General features: G+C 42.9%; 8 non-coding genes across 8 annotated transcripts; all 8 read right to left on the bottom strand.

Moving 5' to 3' along the window:
- Positions 1–1,561: 1,561 nt before the first annotated feature.
- TRNAS-UGA (transfer RNA serine (anticodon UGA)) lies at positions 1,562–1,643 on the bottom strand. Its single transcript has one exon. It is a non-coding gene; the product is annotated as a tRNA-Ser (tRNA).
- A 2,017-nt stretch (positions 1,644–3,660) lies between these two features.
- TRNAS-UGA (transfer RNA serine (anticodon UGA)) lies at positions 3,661–3,742 on the bottom strand. Its single transcript has one exon. It is a non-coding gene; the product is annotated as a tRNA-Ser (tRNA).
- Positions 3,743–5,758: 2,016 nt separating this feature from the next.
- On the bottom strand, positions 5,759–5,840 carry TRNAS-UGA (transfer RNA serine (anticodon UGA)). Its single transcript has one exon. It is a non-coding gene; the product is annotated as a tRNA-Ser (tRNA).
- A 2,017-nt stretch (positions 5,841–7,857) lies between these two features.
- Positions 7,858–7,939, bottom strand: TRNAS-UGA (transfer RNA serine (anticodon UGA)). The gene has a single exon. It is a non-coding gene; the product is annotated as a tRNA-Ser (tRNA).
- Positions 7,940–9,956: 2,017 nt separating this feature from the next.
- TRNAS-UGA (transfer RNA serine (anticodon UGA)) lies at positions 9,957–10,038 on the bottom strand. Its single transcript has one exon. It is a non-coding gene; the product is annotated as a tRNA-Ser (tRNA).
- Positions 10,039–12,043: 2,005 nt separating this feature from the next.
- On the bottom strand, positions 12,044–12,125 carry TRNAS-UGA (transfer RNA serine (anticodon UGA)). The gene has a single exon. It is a non-coding gene; the product is annotated as a tRNA-Ser (tRNA).
- Positions 12,126–14,142: 2,017 nt separating this feature from the next.
- Positions 14,143–14,224, bottom strand: TRNAS-UGA (transfer RNA serine (anticodon UGA)). Its single transcript has one exon. It is a non-coding gene; the product is annotated as a tRNA-Ser (tRNA).
- A 2,017-nt stretch (positions 14,225–16,241) lies between these two features.
- On the bottom strand, positions 16,242–16,323 carry TRNAS-UGA (transfer RNA serine (anticodon UGA)). Its single transcript has one exon. It is a non-coding gene; the product is annotated as a tRNA-Ser (tRNA).
- Between the last annotated feature and the right edge of the window lie 6,177 nt (positions 16,324–22,500).

Here is a 22,500-nt window from a genome sequence, read left to right as displayed (position 1 = left end):
GCCTTCTTTTGGAAGACTCTCTACAGCCTACTCAGAATGTTGACCAGCTTCCTCCTTTTTACTCACACCTCACTATGTATTCTTGGACATTGGCTGACTACTGCCAGATCTCATCTATTAATCAGCTTATACAGACACTGCAGCAAATTCATATGCTACCAGCACAATCCAGACCAGATACAAATAATCCCTGCATTCACTCAAAGGTAACTTATTCATACTAAATCCCGTGCATGCTGCCAGATGGATTTACTACAGAACTGTAGCAGAGACGATTCCTGGAAGAGGAAAGAAAGTAAAGGCTGGGCGAAGCCTTCTAGAGTAGAGTCCAGAAGAGAAAAAAAAAAGTGCATTACTTTGAAAACTTGTTTTCTGGGCTATTTGAAATCAATAACGTGTCAATGTTTAGGAAAAAATAGATAACTAAAGACAGAAGGAATCCAACTATTAAACTGAGTCGAGATAGAAATATAGCCAAAAGGCAGCTTCTGTTCTTTCCCAAAATCTCTCTAGGCGCTGTTTTTTTAAATGTGCATCGTTTCAAAGTTACCGCTAAGGGAGAGTTGGAACCTCTTTCTTTTTTTGCATGGCTCTTCTTTCTATCTACAGGCTCACTAAGGCAAAATCAAAATGTTAAATAGCTTTCTGTGGTTAAGCCCTGGTCACACAACTCACTGTGTGTGACTTTACTCTTGGCTGGCTCAGGGCAGACCTCTATTATCAAACAACTTACACAGCATGGGCAACCGGTTAGCATTCTGACAGACAAACTAAATGTAGAGCCTTCATTCCCCACAGGAATGCCATCGAAACCAGACACATTGTGACCGAAAGCAAACCAAGCATATAGTCAGTTTTTTCATAAAGGTTTTTCTTGTGCTTAAACCATGACCCTAGCCACTTTCCTGAAATGATAAAAAAGTTATGTGTACTTTGTTTTCTTTTTCTTTTTCCCATCAGGCTTTCTGCTCCAAAGGTCTGCTCCGTCGATCCAACTGAGATTTCTGATCTTTCGTATTGAGAAGGTTGCACTATGCCTTGTTACCTTTTTTATGTTGCTAGGAAATTCCTAAATAGCTTTACATGGCTGAGCAGCCCCTTGAGTGCTGCAGTTAAGTCTTGATAGTTCCTGATAGTCGTGTGGTTTTTAAATCTATTTGATCACATCATGCTAAAAGTGCTTAGACGGTTGGAAGAAGTCCAATGGCAAACAAGTGATAGTCGTGCTTTTCCAACTCTTTGGAGTCCTCCAAGTTGCTAATGGCATTAGGAAATCTCTCTGGAGGCAGACAAAGGGAAAGCTGGCGCCAGGAGAGACAAGTAGGTTTTAGCATTGTAAATGCTGTTTGGGCTCTCTTTTCTATTGGTGAAAATAAAAGTTGCGTCAAACAGTCATTTAAGCCTCAGAATAAAGTAATTGCTGTGAACAAACATGGAGCACGACTGAGACATAGCAAGCATATCGATCGCTTTTCATCATGTATTGGTTAAAACAGTTTTGACAGTGGGGTGTGGAAAAGCAAACTGATCAACAGACTAGCACCCACGGGAACAAACCAAACGTAGTTGGCAGGATTCGAACCTGCGCGGGGAAACCCCAATGGATTTCAAGTCCATCACCTTAACCACTCGGCCACAACTACACAGGAATGCTTTGAAGGAAACCATTCGAAGAACGGTAGGGTTTGAGGCCCTTCTGATTCAATCTCTTTAGTTTGCGTTAGTGCTTAGGACGGCATGAAACATTCTTCAGCGAGAGAAAAGGAATGGCTGGCAATACAGCGACGGATAAGTACTCAAACGCACTTTAATACATGCAGACTTTGCATTTCATTGAGTTTTAAAGAATATTCAAGGATGACGGAAAACAAACCTCCGTAGTCGGCAGGATTCAAACCTGCGCTTTGAGAACCCAATGGATTTCTAGTCCATCGCCTTAACCACTCGGCCACGACTACACGGCGTTTGTGTCCCTCTTTTTCTGTGCTCGCAGATCTTCTCATCCTGTTTGTATATTTTGGAGTTTCTTTTCTTCCTCTCCAATGTGCCTACGTTTGCCTACTTTTGCTAACTAAAATAAACAGCACTTTATCTCATGGGCCTTCTTTTGGAAGACTCTCTACAGCCTACTCAGAATGTTGACCAGCTTCCTCCTTTTTACTCACACCTCACTATGTATTCTTGGACATTGGCTGACTACTGCCAGATCTCATCTATTAATCAGCTTATACAGACACTGCAGCAAATTCATATGCTACCAGCACAATCCAGACCAGATACAAATAATCCCTGCATTCACTCAAAGGTAACTTATTCATACTAAATCCCGTGCATGCTGCCAGATGGATTTACTACAGAACTGTAGCAGAGACGTTTCCTGGAAGAGGAAAGAAAGTAAAGGCTGGGCGAAGCCTTCTAGAGTAGAGTCCAGAAGAGAAAAAAAAAAGTGCATTACTTTGAAAACTTGTTTTCTGGGCTATTTGAAATCAATAACGTGTCAATGTTTAGGAAAAAATAGATAACTAAAGACAGAAGGAATCCAACTATTAAACTGAGTCGAGATAGAAATATAGCCAAAAGGCAGCTTCTGTTCTTTCCCAAAATCTCTCTAGGCGCTGTTTTTTTAAATGTGCATCGTTTCAAAGTTACCGCTAAGGGAGAGTTGGAACCTCTTTCTTTTTTTGCATGGCTCTTCTTTCTATCTACAGGCTCACTAAGGCAAAATCAAAATGTTAAATAGCTTTCTGTGGTTAAGCCCTGGTCACACAACTCACTGTGTGTGACTTTACTCTTGGCTGGCTCAGGGCAGACCTCTATTATCAAACAACTTACACAGCATGGGCAACCGGTTAGCATTCTGACAGACAAACTAAATGTAGAGCCTTCATTCCCCACAGGAATGCCATCGAAACCAGACACATTGTGACCGAAAGCAAACCAAGCATATAGTCAGTTTTTACATAAAGGTTTTTCTTGTGCTTAAACCATGACCCTAGCCACTTTCCTGAAATGATAAAAAAGTTATGTGTACTTTGTTTTCTTTTTCTTTTTCCCATCAGGCTTTCTGCTCCAAAGGTCTGCTCCGTCGATCCAACTGAGATTTCTGATCTTTCGTATTGAGAAGGTTGCACTATGCCTTGTTACCTTTTTTATGTTGCTAGGAAATTCCTAAATAGCTTTACATGGCTGAGCAGCCCCTTGAGTGCTGCAGTTAAGTCTTGATAGTTCCTGATAGTCGTGTGGTTTTTAAATCTATTTGATCACATCATGCTAAAAGTGCTTAGACGGTTGGAAGAAGTCCAATGGCAAACAAGTGATAGTCGTGCTTTTCCAACTCTTTGGAGTCCTCCAAGTTGCTAATGGCATTAGGAAATCTCTCTGGAGGCAGACAAAGGGAAAGCTGGCGCCAGGAGAGACAAGTAGGTTTTAGCATTGTAAATGCTGCTTGGGCTCTCTTTTCTATTGGTGAAAATAAAAGTTGCGTCAAACAGTCATTTAAGCCTCAGAATAAAGTAATTGCTGTGAACAAACATGGAGCACGACTGAGACATAGCAAGCATATCGATCGCTTTTCATCATGTATTGGTTAAAACAGTTTTGACAGTGGGGTGTGGAAAAGCAAACTGATCAACAGACTAGCACCCACGGGAACAAACCAAACGTAGTTGGCAGGATTCGAACCTGCGCGGGGAAACCCCAATGGATTTCAAGTCCATCACCTTAACCACTCGGCCACAACTACACAGGAATGCTTTGAAGGAAACCATTCGAAGAACGGTAGGGTTTGAGGCCCTTCTGATTCAATCTCTTTAGTTTGCGTTAGTGCTTAGGACGGCATGAAACATTCTTCAGCGAGAGAAAAGGAATGGCTGGCAATACAGCGACGGATAAGTACTCAAACGCACTTTAATACATGCAGACTTTGCATTTCATTGAGTTTTAAAGAATATTCAAGGATGACGGAAAACAAACCTCCGTAGTCGGCAGGATTCAAACCTGCGCTTTGAGAACCCAATGGATTTCTAGTCCATCGCCTTAACCACTCGGCCACGACTACACGGCGTTTGTGTCCCTCTTTTTCTGTGCTCGCAGATCTTCTCATCCTGTTTGTATATTTTGGAGTTTCTTTTCTTCCTCTCCAATGTGCCTACGTTTGCCTACTTTTGCTAACTAAAATAAACAGCACTTTATCTCATGGGCCTTCTTTTGGAAGACTCTCTACAGCCTACTCAGAATGTTGACCAGCTTCCTCCTTTTTACTCACACCTCACTATGTATTCTTGGACATTGGCTGACTACTGCCAGATCTCATCTATTAATCAGCTTATACAGACACTGCAGCAAATTCATATGCTACCAGCACAATCCAGACCAGATACAAATAATCCCTGCATTCACTCAAAGGTAACTTATTCATACTAAATCCCGTGCATGCTGCCAGATGGATTTACTACAGAACTGTAGCAGAGACGTTTCCTGGAAGAGGAAAGAAAGTAAAGGCTGGGCGAAGCCTTCTAGAGTAGAGTCCAGAAGAGAAAAAAAAAAGTGCATTACTTTGAAAACTTGTTTTCTGGGCTATTTGAAATCAATAACGTGTCAATGTTTAGGAAAAAATAGATAACTAAAGACAGAAGGAATCCAACTATTAAACTGAGTCGAGATAGAAATATAGCCAAAAGGCAGCTTCTGTTCTTTCCCAAAATCTCTCTAGGCGCTGTTTTTTTAAATGTGCATCGTTTCAAAGTTACCGCTAAGGGAGAGTTGGAACCTCTTTCTTTTTTTGCATGGCTCTTCTTTCTATCTACAGGCTCACTAAGGCAAAATCAAAATGTTAAATAGCTTTCTGTGGTTAAGCCCTGGTCACACAACTCACTGTGTGTGACTTTACTCTTGGCTGGCTCAGGGCAGACCTCTATTATCAAACAACTTACACAGCATGGGCAACCGGTTAGCATTCTGACAGACAAACTAAATGTAGAGCCTTCATTCCCCACAGGAATGCCATCGAAACCAGACACATTGTGACCGAAAGCAAACCAAGCATATAGTCAGTTTTTTCATAAAGGTTTTTCTTGTGCTTAAACCATGACCCTAGCCACTTTCCTGAAATGATAAAAAAGTTATGTGTACTTTGTTTTCTTTTTCTTTTTCCCATCAGGCTTTCTGCTCCAAAGGTCTGCTCCGTCGATCCAACTGAGATTTCTGATCTTTCGTATTGAGAAGGTTGCACTATGCCTTGTTACCTTTTTTATGTTGCTAGGAAATTCCTAAATAGCTTTACATGGCTGAGCAGCCCCTTGAGTGCTGCAGTTAAGTCTTGATAGTTCCTGATAGTCGTGTGGTTTTTAAATCTATTTGATCACATCATGCTAAAAGTGCTTAGACGGTTGGAAGAAGTCCAATGGCAAACAAGTGATAGTTGTGCTTTTCCAACTCTTTGGAGTCCTCCAAGTTGCTAATGGCATTAGGAAATCTCTCTGGAGGCAGACAAAGGGAAAGCTGGCGCAGGAGAGACAAGTAGGTTTTAGCATTGTAAATGCTGCTTGGGCTCTCTTTTCTATTGGTGAAAATAAAAGTTGCGTCAAACAGTCATTTAAGCCTCAGAATAAAGTAATTGCTGTGAACAAACATGGAGCACGACTGAGACATAGCAAGCATATCGATCGCTTTTCATCATGTATTGGTTAAAACAGTTTTGACAGTGGGGTGTGGAAAAGCAAACTGATCAACAGACTAGCACCCACGTGAACAAGCCAAACGTAGTTGGCAGGATTCGAACCTGCGCGGGGAAACCCCAATGGATTTCAAGTCCATCGCCTTAACCACTCGGCCACAACTACACAGGAATGCTTTGAGGGAAACCATTCGAAGAACGGTAGGGTTTGAGGCCCTTCTGATTCAATCTCTTTAGTTTGCGTTAGTGCTTAGGACGGCATGAAACATTCTTCAGCGAGAGAAAAGGAATGGCTGGCAATACAGCGACGGATAAGTACTCAAACGCACTTTAATACATGCAGACTTTGCATTTCATTGAGTTTTAAAGAATATTCAAGGATGACGGAAAACAAACCTCCGTAGTCGGCAGGATTCAAACCTGCGCTTTGAGAACCCAATGGATTTCTAGTCCATCGCCTTAACCACTCGGCCACGACTACACGGCGTTTGCGTCCCTCTTTTTCTGTGCTCGCAGATCTTCTCATCCTGTTTGTATATTTTGGAGTTTCTTTTCTTCCTCTCCAATGTGCCTACGTTTGCCTACTTTTGCTAACTAAAATAAACAGCACTTTATCTCATGGGCCTTCTTTTGGAAGACTCTCTACAGCCTACTCAGAATGTTGACCAGCTTCCTCCTTTTTACTCACACCTCACTATGTATTCTTGGACATTGGCTGACTACTGCCAGATCTCATCTATTAATCAGCTTATACAGACACTGCAGCAAATTCATATGCTACCAGCACAATCCAGACCAGATACAAATAATCCCTGCATTCACTCAAAGGTAACTTATTCATACTAAATCCCGTGCATGCTGCCAGATGGATTTACTACAGAACTGTAGCAGAGACGTTTCCTGGAAGAGGAAAGAAAGTAAAGGCTGGGCGAAGCCTTCTAGAGTAGAGTCCAGAAGAGAAAAAAAAAAGTGCATTACTTTGAAAACTTGTTTTCTGGGCTATTTGAAATCAATAACGTGTCAATGTTTAGGAAAAAATAGATAACTAAAGACAGAAGGAATCCAACTATTAAACTGAGTCGAGATAGAAATATAGCCAAAAGGCAGCTTCTGTTCTTTCCCAAAATCTCTCTAGGCGCTGTTTTTTTAAATGTGCATCGTTTCAAAGTTACCGCTAAGGGAGAGTTGGAACCTCTTTCTTTTTTTGCATGGCTCTTCTTTCTATCTACAGGCTCACTAAGGCAAAATCAAAATGTTAAATAGCTTTCTGTGGTTAAGCCCTGGTCACACAACTCACTGTGTGTGACTTTACTCTTGGCTGGCTCAGGGCAGACCTCTATTATCAAACAACTTACACAGCATGGGCAACCGGTTAGCATTCTGACAGACAAACTAAATGTAGAGCCTTCATTCCCCACAGGAATGCCATCGAAACCAGACACATTGTGACCGAAAGCAAACCAAGCATATAGTCAGTTTTTTCATAAAGGTTTTTCTTGTGCTTAAACCATGACCCTAGCCACTTTCCTGAAATGATAAAAAAGTTATGTGTACTTTGTTTTCTTTTTCTTTTTCCCATCAGGCTTTCTGCTCCAAAGGTCTGCTCCGTCGATCCAACTGAGATTTCTGATCTTTCGTATTGAGAAGGTTGCACTATGCCTTGTTACCTTTTTTATGTTGCTAGGAAATTCCTAAATAGCTTTACATGGCTGAGCAGCCCCTTGAGTGCTGCAGTTAAGTCTTGATAGTTCCTGATAGTCGTGTGGTTTTTAAATCTATTTGATCACATCATGCTAAAAGTGCTTAGACGGTTGGAAGAAGTCCAATGGCAAACAAGTGATAGTCGTGCTTTTCCAACTCTTTGGAGTCCTCCAAGTTGCTAATGGCATTAGGAAATCTCTCTGGAGGCAGACAAAGGGAAAGCTGGCGCCAGGAGAGACAAGTAGGTTTTAGCATTGTAAATGCTGCTTGGGCTCTCTTTTCTATTGGTGAAAATAAAAATTGCGTCAAACAGTCATTTAAGCCTCAGAATAAAGTAATTGCTGTGAACAAACATGGAGCACGACTGAGACATAGCAAGCATATCGATCGCTTTTCATCATGTATTGGTTAAAACAGTTTCGACAGTGGGGTGTGGAAAAGCAAACTGATCAACAGACTAGCACCCACGGGAACAAACCAAACGTAGTTGGCAGGATTCGAACCTGCGCGGGGAAACCCCAATGGATTTCAAGTCCATCACCTTAACCACTCGGCCACAACTACACTGGAATGCTTTGAGGGAAACCATTCGAAGAATGGTAGGGTTTGAGGCCCTTCTGATTCCATCTCTTTAGTTTGCGTTAGTGCTTAGGACGGCATGAAACATTCTTCAGCGAGAGAAAAGGAATGGCTGGCAATACAGCGACGGATAAGTACTCAAACGCACTTTAATACATGCAGACTTTGCATTTCATTGAGTTTTAAAGAATATTCAAGGATGACGGAAAACAAACCTCCGTAGTCGGCAGGATTCAAACCTGCGCTTTGAGAACCCAATGGATTTCTAGTCCATCGCCTTAACCACTCGGCCACGACTACACGGCGTTTGTGTCCCTCTTTTTCTGTGCTCGCAGATCTTCTCATCCTGTTTGTATATTTTGGAGTTTCTTTTCTTCCTCTCCAATGTGCCTACGTTTGCCTACTTTTGCTAACTAAAATAAACAGCACTTTATCTCATGGGCCTTCTTTTGGAAGACTCTCTACAGCCTACTCAGAATGTTGACCAGCTTCCTCCTTTTTACTCACACCTCACTATGTATTCTTGGACATTGGCTGACTACTGCCAGATCTCATCTATTAATCAGCTTATACAGACACTGCAGCAAATTCATATGCTACCAGCACAATCCAGACCAGATACAAATAATCCCTGCATTCACTCAAAGGTAACTTATTCATACTAAATCCCGTGCATGCTGCCAGATGGATTTACTACAGAACTGTAGCAGAGACGTTTCCTGGAAGAGGAAAGAAAGTAAAGGCTGGGCGAAGCCTTCTAGAGTAGAGTCCAGAAGAGAAAAAAAAAAGTGCATTACTTTGAAAACTTGTTTTCTGGGCTATTTGAAATCAATAACGTGTCAATGTTTAGGAAAAAATAGATAACTAAAGACAGAAGGAATCCAACTATTAAACTGAGTCGAGATAGAAATATAGCCAAAAGGCAGCTTCTGTTCTTTCCCAAAATCTCTCTAGGCGCTGTTTTTTTAAATGTGCATCGTTTCAAAGTTACCGCTAAGGGAGAGTTGGAACCTCTTTCTTTTTTTGCATGGCTCTTCTTTCTATCTACAGGCTCACTAAGGCAAAATCAAAATGTTAAATAGCTTTCTGTGGTTAAGCCCTGGTCACACAACTCACTGTGTGTGACTTTACTCTTGGCTGGCTCAGGGCAGACCTCTATTATCAAACAACTTACACAGCATGGGCAACCGGTTAGCATTCTGACAGACAAACTAAATGTAGAGCCTTCATTCCCCACAGGAATGCCATCGAAACCAGACACATTGTGACCGAAAGCAAACCAAGCATATAGTCAGTTTTTTCATAAAGGTTTTTCTTGTGCTTAAACCATGACCCTAGCCACTTTCCTGAAATGATAAAAAAGTTATGTGTACTTTGTTTTCTTTTTCTTTTTCCCATCAGGCTTTCTGCTCCAAAGGTCTGCTCCGTCGATCCAACTGAGATTTCTGATCTTTCGTATTGAGAAGGTTGCACTATGCCTTGTTACCTTTTTTATGTTGCTAGGAAATTCCTAAATAGCTTTACATGGCTGAGCAGCCCCTTGAGTGCTGCAGTTAAGTCTTGATAGTTCCTGATAGTCGTGTGGTTTTTAAATCTATTTGATCACATCATGCTAAAAGTGCTTAGACGGTTGGAAGAAGTCCAATGGCAAACAAGTGATAGTCGTGCTTTTCCAACTCTTTGGAGTCCTCCAAGTTGCTAATGGCATTAGGAAATCTCTCTGGAGGCAGACAAAGGGAAAGCTGGCGCCAGGAGAGACAAGTAGGTTTTAGCATTGTAAATGCTGCTTGGGCTCTCTTTTCTATTGGTGAAAATAAAAGTTGCGTCAAACAGTCATTTAAGCCTCAGAATAAAGTAATTGCTGTGAACAAACATGGAGCACGACTGCGACATAGCAAGCATATCGATCGCTTTTCATCATGTATTGGTTAAAACAGTTTTGACAGTGGGGTGTGGAAAAGCAAACTGATCAACAGACTAGCACCCACGTGAACAAGCCAAACGTAGTTGGCAGGATTCGAACCTGCGCGGGGAAACCCCAATGGATTTCAAGTCCATCACCTTAACCACTCGGCCACAACTACACAGGAATGCTTTGAAGGAAACCATTCGAAGAACGGTAGGGTTTGAGGCCCTTCTGATTCAATCTCTTTAGTTTGCGTTAGTGCTTAGGACGGCATGAAACATTCTTCAGCGAGAGAAAAGGAATGGCTGGCAATACAGCGACGGATAAGTACTCAAACGCACTTTAATACATGCAGACTTTGCATTTCATTGAGTTTTAAAGAATATTCAAGGATGACGGAAAACAAACCTCCGTAGTCGGCAGGATTCAAACCTGCGCTTTGAGAACCCAATGGATTTCTAGTCCATCGCCTTAACCACTCGGCCACGACTACACGGCGTTTGTGTCCCTCTTTTTCTGTGCTCGCAGATCTTCTCATCCTGTTTGTATATTTTGGAGTTTCTTTTCTTCCTCTCCAATGTGCCTACGTTTGCCTACTTTTGCTAACTAAAATAAACAGCACTTTATCTCATGGGCCTTCTTTTGGAAGACTCTCTACAGCCTACTCAGAATGTTGACCAGCTTCCTCCTTTTTACTCACACCTCACTATGTATTCTTGGACATTGGCTGACTACTGCCAGATCTCATCTATTAATCAGCTTATACAGACACTGCAGCAAATTCATATGCTACCAGCACAATCCAGACCAGATACAAATAATCCCTGCATTCACTCAAAGGTAACTTATTCATACTAAATCCCGTGCATGCTGCCAGATGGATTTACTACAGAACTGTAGCAGAGACGTTTCCTGGAAGAGGAAAGAAAGTAAAGGCTGGGCGAAGCCTTCTAGAGTAGAGTCCAGAAGAGAAAAAAAAAAGTGCATTACTTTGAAAACTTGTTTTCTGGGCTATTTGAAATCAATAACGTGTCAATGTTTAGGAAAAAATAGATAACTAAAGACAGAAGGAATCCAACTATTAAACTGAGTCGAGATAGAAATATAGCCAAAAGGCAGCTTCTGTTCTTTCCCAAAATCTCTCTAGGCGCTGTTTTTTTAAATGTGCATCGTTTCAAAGTTACCGCTAAGGGAGAGTTGGAACCTCTTTCTTTTTTTGCATGGCTCTTCTTTCTATCTACAGGCTCACTAAGGCAAAATCAAAATGTTAAATAGCTTTCTGTGGTTAAGCCCTGGTCACACAACTCACTGTGTGTGACTTTACTCTTGGCTGGCTCAGGGCAGACCTCTATTATCAAACAACTTACACAGCATGGGCAACCGGTTAGCATTCTGACAGACAAACTAAATGTAGAGCCTTCATTCCCCACAGGAATGCCATCGAAACCAGACACATTGTGACCGAAAGCAAACCAAGCATATAGTCAGTTTTTTCATAAAGGTTTTTCTTGTGCCCTAGCCACTTTCCTGAAATGATAAAAAAGTTATGTGTACTTTGTTTTCTTTTTCTTTTTCCCATCAGGCTTTCTGCTCCAAAGGTCTGCTCCGTCGATCCAACTGAGATTTCTGATCTTTCGTATTGAGAAGGTTGCACTATGCCTTGTTACCTTTTTTATGTTGCTAGGAAATTCCTAAATAGCTTTACATGGCTGAGCAGCCCCTTGAGTGCTGCAGTTAAGTCTTGATAGTTCCTGATAGTCGTGTGGTTTTTAAATCTATTTGATCACATCATGCTAAAAGTGCTTAGACGGTTGGAAGAAGTCCAATGGCAAACAAGTGATAGTCGTGCTTTTCCAACTCTTTGGAGTCCTCCAAGTTGCTAATGGCATTAGGAAATCTCTCTGGAGGCAGACAAAGGGAAAGCTGGCGCCAGGAGAGACAAGTAGGTTTTAGCATTGTAAATGCTGCTTGGGCTCTCTTTTCTATTGGTGAAAATAAAAGTTGCGTCAAACAGTCATTTAAGCCTCAGAATAAAGTAATTGCTGTGAACAAACATGGAGCACGACTGAGACATAGCAAGCATATCGATCGCTTTTCATCATGTATTGGTTAAAACAGTTTTGACAGTGGGGTGTGGAAAAGCAAACTGATCAACAGACTAGCACCCACGGGAACAAACCAAACGTAGTTGGCAGGATTCGAACCTGCGCGGGGAAACCCCAATGGATTTCAAGTCCATCACCTTAACCACTCGGCCACAACTACACAGGAATGCTTTGAAGGAAACCATTCGAAGAACGGTAGGGTTTGAGGCCCTTCTGATTCAATCTCTTTAGTTTGCGTTAGTGCTTAGGACGGCATGAAACATTCTTCAGCGAGAGAAAAGGAATGGCTGGCAATACAGCGACGGATAAGTACTCAAACGCACTTTAATACATGCAGACTTTGCATTTCATTGAGTTTTAAAGAATATTCAAGGATGACGGAAAACAAACCTCCGTAGTCGGCAGGATTCAAACCTGCGCTTTGAGAACCCAATGGATTTCTAGTCCATCGCCTTAACCACTCGGCCACGACTACACGGCGTTTGTGTCCCTCTTTTTCTGTGCTCGCAGATCTTCTCATCCTGTTTGTATATTTTGGAGTTTCTTTTCTTCCTCTCCAATGTGCCTACGTTTGCCTACTTTTGCTAACTAAAATAAACAGCACTTTATCTCATGGGCCTTCTTTTGGAAGACTCTCTACAGCCTACTCAGAATGTTGACCAGCTTCCTCCTTTTTACTCACACCTCACTATGTATTCTTGGACATTGGCTGACTACTGCCAGATCTCATCTATTAATCAGCTTATACAGACACTGCAGCAAATTCATATGCTACCAGCACAATCCAGACCAGATACAAATAATCCCTGCATTCACTCAAAGGTAACTTATTCATACTAAATCCCGTGCATGCTGCCAGATGGATTTACTACAGAACTGTAGCAGAGACGTTTCCTGGAAGAGGAAAGAAAGTAAAGGCTGGGCGAAGCCTTCTAGAGTAGAGTCCAGAAGAGAAAAAAAAAAGTGCATTACTTTGAAAACTTGTTTTCTGGGCTATTTGAAATCAATAACGTGTCAATGTTTAGGAAAAAATAGATAACTAAAGACAGAAGGAATCCAACTATTAAACTGAGTCGAGATAGAAATATAGCCAAAAGGCAGCTTCTGTTCTTTCCCAAAATCTCTCTAGGCGCTGTTTTTTTAAATGTGCATCGTTTCAAAGTTACCGCTAAGGGAGAGTTGGAACCTCTTTCTTTTTTTGCATGGCTCTTCTTTCTATCTACAGGCTCACTAAGGCAAAATCAAAATGTTAAATAGCTTTCTGTGGTTAAGCCCTGGTCACACAACTCACTGTGTGTGACTTTACTCTTGGCTGGCTCAGGGCAGACCTCTATTATCAAACAACTTACACAGCATGGGCAACCGGTTAGCATTCTGACAGACAAACTAAATGTAGAGCCTTCATTCCCCACAGGAATGCCATCGAAACCAGACACATTGTGACCGAAAGCAAACCAAGCATATAGTCAGTTTTTTCATAAAGGTTTTTCTTGTGCTTAAACCATGACCCTAGCCACTTTCCTGAAATGATAAAAAAGTTATGTGTACTTTGTTTTCTTTTTCTTTTTCCCATCAGGCTTTCTGCTCCAAAGGTCTGCTCCGTCGATCCAACTGAGATTTCTGATCTTTCGTATTGAGAAGGTTGCACTATGCCTTGTTACCTTTTTTATGTTGCTAGGAAATTCCTAAATAGCTTTACATGGCTGAGCAGCCCCTTGAGTGCTGCAGTTAAGTCTTGATAGTTCCTGATAGTCGTGTGGTTTTTAAATCTATTTGATCACATCATGCTAAAAGTGCTTAGACGGTTGGAAGAAGTCCAATGGCAAACAAGTGATAGTCGTGCTTTTCCAACTCTTTGGAGTCCTCCAAGTTGCTAATGGCATTAGGAAATCTCTCTGGAGGCAGACAAAGGGAAAGCTGGCGCCAGGAGAGACAAGTAGGTTTTAGCATTGTAAATGCTGCTTGGGCTCTCTTTTCTATTGGTGAAAATAAAAGTTGCGTCAAACAGTCATTTAAGCCTCAGAATAAAGTAATTGCTGTGAACAAACATGGAGCACGACTGAGACATAGCAAGCATATCGATCGCTTTTCATCATGTATTGGTTAAAACAGTTTTGACAGTGGGGTGTGGAAAAGCAAACTGATCAACAGACTAGCACCCACGGGAACAAACCAAACGTAGTTGGCAGGATTCGAACCTGCGCGGGGAAACCCCAATGGATTTCAAGTCCATCACCTTAACCACTCGGCCACAACTACACAGGAATGCTTTGAGGGAAACCATTCGAAGAACGGTAGGGTTTGAGGCCCTTCTGATTCCATCTCTTTAGTTTGCGTTAGTGCTTAGGACGGCATGAAACATTCTTCAGCGAGAGAAAAGGAATGGCTGGCAATACAGCGACGGATAAGTACTCAAACGCACTTTACTACATGCAGACTTTGCATTTCATTGAGTTTTAAAGAATATTCAAGGATGACGGAAAACAAACCTCCGTAGTCGGCAGGATTCAAACCTGCGCTTTGAGAACCCAATGGATTTCTAGTCCATCGCCTTAACCACTCGGCCACGACTACACGGCATTTGTGTCCCTCTTTTTCTGTGCTCGCAGATCTTCTCATCCTGTTTGTATATTTTGGAGTTTCTTTTCTTCCTCTCCAATGTGCCTACGTTTGCCTACTTTTGCTAACTAAAATAAACAGCACTTTATCTCATGGGCCTTCTTTTGGAAGACTCTCTACAGCCTACTCAGAATGTTGACCAGCTTCCTCCTTTTTACTCACACCTCACTATGTATTCTTGGACATTGGCTGACTACTGCCAGATCTCATCTATTAATCAGCTTATACAGACACTGCAGCAAATTCATATGCTACCAGCACAATCCAGACCAGATACAAATAATCCCTGCATTCACTCAAAGGTAACTTATTCATACTAAATCCCGTGCATGCTGCCAGATGGATTTACTACAGAACTGTAGCAGAGACGATTCCTGGAAGAGGAAAGAAAGTAAAGGCTGGGCGAAGCCTTCTAGAGTAGAGTCCAGAAGAGAAAAAAAAAAGTGCATTACTTTGAAAACTTGTTTTCTGGGCTATTTGAAATCAATAACGTGTCAATGTTTAGGAAAAAATAGATAACTAAAGACAGAAGGAATCCAACTATTAAACTGAGTCGAGATAGAAATATAGCCAAAAGGCAGCTTCTGTTCTTTCCCAAAATCTCTCTAGGCGCTGTTTTTTTAAATGTGCATTGTTTCAAAGTTACCGCTAAGGGAGAGTTGGAACCTCTTTCTTTTTTTGCATGGCTCTTCTTTCTATCTACAGGCTCACTAAGGCAAATTCAAAATGTTAAATAGCTTTCTGTGGTTAAGCCCTGGTCACACAACTCACTGTGTGTGACTTTACTCTTGGCTGGCTCAGGGCAGACCTCTATTATCAAACAACTTACACAGCATGGGCAACCGGTTAGCATTCTGACAGACAAACTAAATGTAGAGCCTTCATTCCCCACAGGAATGCCATCGAAACCAGACACATTGTGACCGAAAGCAAACCAAGCATATAGTCAGTTTTTTCATAAAGGTTTTTCTTGTGCTTAAACCATGACCCTAGCCACTTTCCTGAAATGATAAAAAAGTTATGTGTACTTTGTTTTCTTTTTCTTTTTCCCATCAGGCTTTCTGCTCCAAAGGTCTGCTCCGTCGATCCAACTGAGATTTCTGATCTTTCGTATCGAGAAGGTTGCACTATGCCTTGTTACCTTTTTTATGTTGCTAGGAAATTCCTAAATAGCTTTACATGGCTGAGCAGCCCCTTGAGTGCTGCAGTTAAGTCTTGATAGTTCCTGATAGTCGTGTGGTTTTTAAATCTATTTGATCACATCATGCTAAAAGTGCTTAGACGGTTGGAAGAAGTCCAATGGCAAACAAGTGATAGTCGTGCTTTTCCAACTCTTTGGAGTCCTCCAAGTTGCTAATGGCATTAGGAAATCTCTCTGGAGGCAGACAAAGGGAAAGCTGGCGCCAGGAGAGACAAGTATGTTTTAGCATTGTAAATGCTGCTTGGGCTCTCTTTTCTATTGGTGAAAATAAAAGTTGCGTCAAACAGTCATTTAAGCCTCAGAATAAAGTAATTGCTGTGAACAAACATGGAGCAGGACTGAGACATAGCAAGCATATCAATCGCTTTTCATCATGTATTGGTTAAAACAGTTTTGACAGTGGGGTGTGGAAAAGCAAACTGATCAACAGACTAGCACCCACGGGAACAAGCCAAACGTAGTTGGCAGGATTCGAACCTGCGCGGGGAAACCCCAATGGATTTCAAGTCCATCGCCTTAACCACTCAGCCACAACTACACAGGAATGCTTTGAGGAAAACCATTCAAAGAACGGTAGGGTTTGAGGCCCTTCTGATTCCATCTCTTTAGTTTGCGTTAGTGCTTAGGATGGCATGAAACATTCTTCAGCGAGAGAAAAAGAATGGCTGGCAATACAGCGAGGGATAAGTACTCAAACGCACTTTAATACATGCAGACTTTGCATTTCATTGAGTTTTAAAGAATATTTCTAGTCCATCGCCTTAACCACTCGGCCACGACTACACGGCGTTTGTGTCCCTCTTTTTCTGTGCTCGCAGATCTTCTCATCCTGTTTGTATATTTTTGTCAGGATCGGGACAGGGATCCAACACGCAGAGTTCAAACAGTAGCCAAATACGTATACCGGACCTTAGAATGGCCGGACTAACGTAAGTAGTACTGAGAGAATAGTCAAAGACAAGCCGAGGTCGAGGGTAACAGAAGACAGGAGAGCGAGGGACAAGCCGAATCAAGGATACAGAGGTAAGCAGAGTAGAATAAACAAGCCGGGTCAAAACCAAAGGGGATAAGCAGAATACAAGCACTGAGTGACTAGAGCAAGCTAGAACCACGACAGGGCAATGAGCTGACGAGAGAAGCTCCGTTAAATACCCTGTTCAGAAAAGTAACCACGCCTCTGAGGCGTCCTGATTGGTCCTGCAGCACTTGACTGACAGGTCGTTCCGGTAGTGTCCTGACGTACTTCCGGACGTGATGCTGTAAAAGGCAGTCACTCCCTCGCGGCCGGCTTTGCACGACCGGATAGACCGCGAGGAAGGAAGCCATCAGACCGTCCGGATGGAGGAACTGCTAAGTCTCTACCTCTTTCAGAGGTAGAGACCACAGGTACCCTGACAGTACCCCCCCTCTCAGATACGCCCACCGGGCGGAAGACACCAGGGCGAGAAGGGAAGCGAGAGTGGAACGCCCTGCGGAGACGGGGAGCATGCACCTCCTCCTGAGGTACCCAACTTCTCTCCTCAGGACCATAACCCTTCCAATCGACCAGATACTGCAGTCTCCCTCGGGAGACTCGAGAATCAACGATGGAATTGACCTCATACTCCTCCTGACCCTCCACTTGCACAGAGCGAGGAGGGGCGATCGTGGAGGAGAACCTGTTACATATTAGTGGTTTTAGCAAGGAAACATGAAATGAATTCGGAATGCGTAAGGCATTAGGCAACGCTAAACGATACGCAACTGGGTTAATTTGAGACAGTACCCTGTAAGGTCCAATATATCGAGGAGCAAACTTCATGGACGGCACTTTTAACCGAAAGTTTCTGGTACTTAACCATACTCTATCGCCTGGAACAAACACCGGTGCTGCCCTTCTACGTTTGTCAGCGTGTTTTTTAACCAGCATGGAATTGTGCAGAAGGATTTGTCGAGTCTGATCCCACAACTTCCTTAAATTGGCAACATGAACATCCACCGACGGTACCCCTTGAGAAGAAGACTCCGAAGGAAGGATGGAAGGATGAAAGCCATAATTCACGAAAAAAGGGCTGGACTGCGTAGAATCACAAATGAGATTGTTATGTGCAAACTCCGCCCAAGGAATCAAACCGACCCAATCGTCCTGGTGTTCAGAAACGAAACAACGTAAATATTGTTCAACTTTCTGGTTAGTGCGTTCAGCAGCTCCATTGGACTGAGGATGATAGGCAGAGGAGAAATTCAATTTGATGCCTAGTTGGGAGCAGAAAGATCTCCAAAAACGGGAAACAAATTGGGAGCCTCTGTCAGAGACAATTTGGGAAGGTATCCCATGCAAACGGAAAATCTCCCTAGCGAATATCTCCGCTAATTCAGGCGAAGATGGGAGTTTAGGTAAGGGAATGAAGTGAGCCATCTTAGTAAATCTGTCCACCACAGTGAGGATAACAGTCTGCTTTTTAGAGATAGGCAAATCAACAATGAAGTCCATAGCCAAACAGGACCATGGCTTTTCAGGGACCTCTAAAGGATGCAGAAATCCGCATGGGAGCGAATGAGGTTGCTTAGTCTTGGTACAAACCTCACATGCCCCGATGAATTCTTTAATATCTTTACGTAAGTCAGGCCACCAAAAATCTTTAGAGACCAGAGCATATGTTTTGCGGATGCCCGGATGCCCCGCCACTTTGCTGTTATGGAGACAGCGTAGCACCTCCAGTTGGAGAGTGGCAGGAACGAAGTGTCGATCCCCAGGAGTCTGTTTGGGTGCCAAATGCTGAGACTTCATGATCTCGGAAAGCAATGGAGAGTGAATCCTAAGATTCGTGTTTGCGATGATATTTCCCTTAGGAACTATGGAGGACAGGACTGGTTCAGTTATAGTGGATGGTTCATATTGACGAGACAAAGCATCGGCTTTAGAGTTCTTAGAACCAGGTCTATAAGTAAGTACATAATTAAAGTGAGTGAGGAACAAGGACCAGCGAGCCTGTCTGGCGGATAAGCGCTTAGCCTCCCCAATATAAGACAAGTTCTTATGATCCGTTAATATAGTAACAGGGTGTAATGTCCCTTCCAGTAAATGTCTCCACTCCTTTAAAGCCTTAATGACCGCTAACAGTTCCCTCTCCCCGATGTCATATCTGCTCTCAGGCCCAGATAATTTCTTAGAGAAGAAACCACAAGGGTGTAACGGTTTATCCACCCCTAACCTTTGAGATAGAACAGCCCCAACTCCTGTCTCAGAGGCATCGACCTCGAGCAAGAAAGGCAGAGTCGTATCAGGATGAACTAGAATGGGAGCCGAGCCAAACAGTTCCTTGAGAGTCTTGAAAGCAACAAGACCCTCCTTAGACCAGACCTTAGTATCAGCCCCTTGTTTGGTCATATTGGTAATAGGCGCAATGATAGAGGAGTATCCCTTAATGAAGCGCCTATAGTAGTTGGAAAAACAAATAAACCTCTGGATAGCCTTGAGTCCTTTGGGCAAAGGCCAGTCTAAAATAGATTGGAGTTTTTCAGGGTCCATTTTAAAACCTTCCCCAGAAATCACGTACCCAAGAAAGTCTGTCTGAGACTGATCAAAACTGCATTTCTCCAATTTGCAGTATAGACCATGTTGCAGAAGTTTGTGTAATACCTTTCTGACCTGTTTATGGTGAGTCTCAATCTCCTTAGAGTGTATTAGTATGTCGTCCAGGTAAACAATAACACAATCATGTTGAAACTCCCTAAGTACCTCATTAATCAAATCTTGAAATACTGCAGGAGCATTACAAAGTCCAAATGGCATAACCGTGTATTCGTAGTGGCCATACCGGGTATTGAATGCCGTCATCCACTCGTGACCATGCTGGATTCTCACCAAATTGTATGCCCCTCTAAGATCTAACTTGGTGAAGATCTTGGAGCCCTTAAGACAATCAAATAACTCGGTAATCAGTGGGATAGGATAGGCATTTCTGACAGTTATTTTATTCAAGCCTCGGTAATCGATACACGGTCTCAGCGTGCCATCCTTTTTCTTAATGAAAAAGAACCCAGCCCCGGCCGGAGAAGAAGACCTCCTAATGAATCCCTTTTCTAAATTCTCCCGAATATACTCCTCCAGAACCGAGTTTTCCTGAACAGACAAAGGATATACATGGCCCCTCGGAGGCATCGTCCCTGGTAAAAGCTTAATCTTACAATCAAATGACCTGTGTGGCGGCAAAGAATCGGCATTCTTCTTGTCAAATACTGCCTTTAAGTCTAGGTAAAGGTCTGGTATTTGTCTTTCTGTGAACTGAGTAGGATTCTCCGGTATGTTAATATTAGCTAAGGGAGAAACCTTGCTTAAACACCTATCCTGGCAGCCCTGGCCCCACGAGAGTATCTCCCCTAACTCCCAATCAATAATAGGGTTATGTTTCTTCAACCATGGGTACCCTAGAACTATGGGAACGGAAGGGGACGAGATAAATTCTCCACGTGTAGGATACCAACATTTAAATCAATGGGTATGGTTTCACGAAAGATAACAGGGTCTAGTAGTGGTCTACCATCTATGGCCTCAACGGCCAAGGGTGTCTCCCTTAGCTGGGATGGGATGTTGTTTTTAATCGCAAAGGCCTGGTCGATAAAATTCTCCGCAGCACCGGAATCTATCAATGCCATAGCCCTTACTACTTCCTTCTCCCAAGTCAAGGAAACTGGTAGCAGAAGCCTGTGATCTTTATAATTAGGAGTAGAGGACAAAATAGAAACACCCAAGGCCTGTCCTCTAGAGAGACTTAGGTGCGAGCGTTTCCCGGACAGTTAGAACAGTTCGAGAGTAAATGACCTTTGGCTCCAGAATACATACACAAACCCTCTCTTCTTCTGTACTGTCTTTCCTCCTCAGAAAGGCGGGTATACCCTATCTGCATAGGTTCAGGAAGCAAAGATACCGTGGAGTCAGGACTTGGAAAAGAGGGAGCTAACCTAAAAGAAGGTCTCCGGTTCCTCTCTCGAGTGTTCTGTCTCTCTCTTAAACGTTCATCTATACGAGAGATGAACGAAATTAAATCTTCTAAATTCTCAGGGAGTTCTCTAGTAGCAACCTCATCAAGGATTACATCAGATAGGCCATTCAAAAATACATCCATATACGCCGGCTCGTTCCACTTGACTTCTGACGCCAGAGACCTGAACTCTAGTGCATAATCCACAAGTGTTCGGTTCTCCTGTCTCAGGCGCAACAGTAATCTGGCTGCATTAACCTTTCTACCTGGAGGGTCAAATGTTCTTCTAAAAGCAGCTACAAATGCGTTATAGTTATATACTAATGGGTTATCGTTCTCCCATAGTGGATTGGCCCATCTCAGAGCCTTCTCAATAAGTAGGGTGATCATAAATCCTACCTTTGCCCTATCTGTAGGATAGGAGCGAGGTTGCAATTCAAAGTGGATACTAATTTGGTTTAAAAAACCACGACACTTCTCAGGAGCCCCACCATAGCATACTGGGGGGGTAATGCGAGAAGAAGCACCCACTGTGGCTACCTCTAAACCTGAACTGACAGGAGAAATAGGGGTATTACGTATCTCCTCTGGTGGGTTATTGGCACGAGATAATAGTGCCTGTAGCGCAAGTGCCATCTGATCCATTCTGTGATCCATGGCTTCAAACCTAGGATCAGGAGAAGCAAGCTGACTGTTTGTACTTGCAGGATCCATTGGCCCTGTCGTAATGTCAGGATCGGGACAGGGATCCAACACGCAGAGTACAAACAGTAGCCAAATACGTATACCGGACCTTAGAATGGCCGGACTAACGTAAGTAGTACTGAGAGAATAGTCAAAGACAAGCCGAGGTCGAGGGTAACAGAAGACAGGAGAGCGAGGGACAAGCCGAATCAAGGATACAGAGGTAAGCAGAGTAGAATAAACAAGCCGGGTCAAAACCAAAGGGGATAAGCAGAATACAAGCACTGAGTGACTAGAGCAAGCTAGAACCACGACAGGGCAATGAGCTGACGAGAGAAGCTCCGTTAAATACCCTGTTCAGAAAAGTAACCACGCCTCTGAGGCGTCCTGATTGGTCCTGCAGCACTTGACTGACAGGTCGTTCCGGTAGTGTCCTGACGTACTTCCGGACGTGATGCTGTAAAAGGCAGTCACTCCCTCGCGGCCGGCTTTGCACGACCGGATAGACCGCGAGGAAGGAAGCCATCAGACCGTCCGGATGGAGGAACTACTAAGTCTCTACCTCTTTCGGAGGTAGAGACCAAAGGTACCCTGACAATTTTGGAGTTTCTTTTCTTCCTCTCCAATGTGCCTACGTTTGCCTACTTTTGCTAACTAAAATAAACAGCACTTTATCTCATGGGCCTTCTTTTGGAAGACTCTCTACAGCCTACTCAGAATGTTGACCAGCTTCCTCCTTTTTACTCACACCTCACTATGTATTCTTGGACATTGGCTGACTACTGCCAGATCTCATCTATTAATCAGCTTATACAGACACTGCAGCAAATTCATATGCTACCAGCACAATCCAGACCAGATACAAATAATCCCTGCATTCACTCAAAGGTAACTTATTCATACTAAATCCCGTGCATGCTGCCAGATGGATTTACTACAGAACTGTAGCAGAGACGATTCCTGGAAGAGGAAAGAAAGTAAAGGCTGGGCGAAGCCTTCTAGAGTAGAGTCCAGAAGAGAAAAAAAAAAGTGCATTACTTTGAAAACTTGTTTTCTGGGCTATTTGA

This window comes from Pelobates fuscus, chromosome 12 (genome assembly GCF_036172605.1).
Source record: "Pelobates fuscus isolate aPelFus1 chromosome 12, aPelFus1.pri, whole genome shotgun sequence".
Lineage (NCBI taxonomy): Eukaryota > Metazoa > Chordata > Amphibia > Anura > Pelobatidae > Pelobates > Pelobates fuscus.
The sequence above is the reverse complement of the archived record's forward strand: the minus strand, read 5'-3'. Positions and strand labels throughout refer to the sequence as shown.